This window comes from Amblyomma mixtum, chromosome 6 (genome assembly GCF_055824585.1).
Source record: "Amblyomma mixtum isolate Tamu chromosome 6, ASM5582458v1, whole genome shotgun sequence".
NCBI classification, from domain to species: domain Eukaryota; kingdom Metazoa; phylum Arthropoda; class Arachnida; order Ixodida; family Ixodidae; genus Amblyomma; species Amblyomma mixtum.
The window spans coordinates 114,655,301-114,658,214 of NC_143017.1; positions in this window are offsets into that span (position 1 = coordinate 114,655,301).

Below are 2,914 nucleotides of genomic sequence, written 5' to 3' on the forward strand. Positions count from 1 at the left end.
GCAATAAACAAAAGCATGAAGAAGAAAAGAAAAAAAAGAGAACAACCAATTTTCGTTATTTTGACGCATTGTAACGAAAACTTAAGAAACTTTTTTTAGTTTCCGTAGGTTTCCTTTGCGTCGCCTTTACATCTTGTGGGTCCTGTCACGGCAGAGGCAATTTTGTGTCAGGTAAGGGCGCTCGTTAGGTGGTCCGCTGTTAGTCTCGGAACCGTCCTTAGCAGCTTATGCTGACCTGCACGCATCAACATGTTTAATAACGTCATATGAGTGACCAGATGCGCAAGAACGCAGGGTGGATCAACGCGATTGGCCTTTTACTGTCCTTCACTATCTGTCTAACGGAAGTAAAGCCTTTCTTACAAGGTGCCAGGCTCAAGATGAAGAAACATTCTTTCGAATGAACTTCTCCTTATGCACTAGATATAAAAGAAAATTAAAAGGGAAAATAAATCTGGTTGCCCTCAGAAAGACTCAGCAAGACGCCTCCCGCTACTATTAACTGGGTCGTGAGCGCACCATACGGCAGAAGGCGTTGTTTATTTCTGGCTCTGCCGCACTTTTGCTCTCCCCTTCCCCGCTAGTGCTTTTGAAGGAGCTCGAAGCAGCCGGTGGAACTTGGCCCGTAAACATTCACATTCTGAGTCAGGCGATAACTCGATGTGCAGTATGCATTCTCATTTTGGAAAATATATGAACATTTAAGTGAAGCAACATAAGCTATTCTGAGTAAGCGAAAGCCTCGAAAAGTGGCAAACCGCTGACACTTCATTTATTTTTTTATGTGCGCCTTTTAGCCATGGGACATGATGAAATAGGAAGATGACGGCCTATTTCATGCATAAAGTTATAGAGCTCCGAGGGTGGAGCCCATGCGTCGACTTGCTTGTCCGATAGATGACATGGGTGGTAGCTCAGGTCAGGAGAATTCGGGAGCACAGAAGCTTAGCTTAAATGCGAGTATCAATGGCATCCAGCAATTAATCCGTGCGTTGCCTTTTGTCGCAAGTGTCACATGTTATGAGCGTATGAGCGTAAGGACTAGGCTTTGCAGACGACGCGCAGTAAATAGAACAAGAGATGCTAATATTTGCACCTGCTGACTTGGCCAGACTTTTATCCTAATAGCACAGCACAGCACAGCCAAAGGTGGGAAACGCCGCCGACTGCCGAGTCCGTCGTGCCTTGCTGCGGCGCAGCTTGCAGCTCCATCAAAACAAAGCCAGAGCCGTGACATGGGCGCCAAGATGTTACTGCTGGCACGCTGCCAACTAGCTGCGAGACGTCGTGGGCAAAACAATGTGACGTCACCTCTTTCTTTTAAATCATTTCTTCCCGGAAAAACTTCGGTAAATCGAGTTTAGCCGTCGCTTGTTTCATTATTTCTGGCTGAGGGGTACACTACAACATGGGTAATTGCGGGGAATCGAAGTTTGGTCGCTAGATCGGGAACTTCGTAAAGTCGGGTTTCGTTGGATCTAGTTTTAAGTGTATTCTTGTGCAATACCTTCTTAAGGAGAGTACTGCGATGTAACCAGACGTGTCGTGTAGTGTAATGCCACCGCTTTTGCGAGAAGAAAAAAGTTTACAGCAGAAGCTGTCCGGGAACAGAATTGTTTCTGCCGGGCATACACCTCGTTAATGATTCTTGTACTCGTCAGCAACAGAGATATGTAGAAATTTCAGTACTGCTACAGTGAAGCTCAACACCTTTTTTATTTATTTATTGATACCTGAAAAGTCCCGATGTCGGACATTACATGAGAAGTGGGCGTGTGTACGGAGATAATTAGTGACAGGTTCGTAGTAAAGCAGAACTTTTTGCGGGGCTAGTTGGTTCATTGTGACATTAGTGAAAACAGCGCGAAAGAAGCCCGAAGGCGAAACGAAGGGACAGGAAAGAGCGCTGAACTGGCAACTGAATTTTTATTGAGCGAAACTCGTGCAATATATAGGAAGGCAGTAGCAAAGATAATCAGATGCAGTCAACGTCACATGATGAAAAGAGCCACAAAAGTGATAAAAACATAACAGGCTGAAAAAACTAAAAGTCAACTGAATCTCAAAAAGGATGATAACAAAATAAGAAAAAAAGTACACTTGATGACTATGAACAGTTAAAATAACAAGGTGTAAAGAGCCATAAAAACGAATAAAACATCAATAGCAGATAACAAGGATAAAAACCGATAAAAACTGAGGAAATGAAATTGTGGAAGGAATAAAAACTTACTGAATGTGACAACGTGGGGCTCAAAAAGTGCACAGACCTTAACAATAAAACGATGAAAAAGAAAATACTCAATGATTGAAACAAGCATAGTCAGCAATAAAAATTTGGCAATGTAGTTCTAAAAAGGCAAGTTCGCTCCCGTACAATGATTTTGACGCGTCACTGACACATTTCAAGCCCTTTCTTTTTATAAAGAAGGCTTCCTTTAACTCCCGGGCTACGCTGTCTCTACTTCTATCTAGAACAACAATTTCGCGTAAACAACGCATGCATTTGCATTCTTTGCAATGAAGCGATAGATTAGAGTCAGTGCCTGTTTGAAGTGAGCGCTCGTGTTCCCTTAAACGTTCGTTCAAGGACCTTCCGGCTTGTCCAATATAAACTTTGTCGCATGTAAGCGGAATCTGGTAGATCACCCCTTCCCTACACCTGACGAACATGTTGGCGTGCTTTACGCCACAGGTTTGCTCTCTTGGTTTTTAGTTATTAATCCTATGACACAACGTAGCTGACTTGCAAGCGGCAGAAAACACAACGGGAATCTTATATTTATTGGCGACTTTTTTTCAAATTATGTGCTACACGGTGGGAATACGGGACAACGCTGGTCTCACCCTCTTGTTGCTTTCCTGAGTAACATTTTCCTTCCTGCCTGTAACTTTCTGAAGCAAAGCTTCAGTC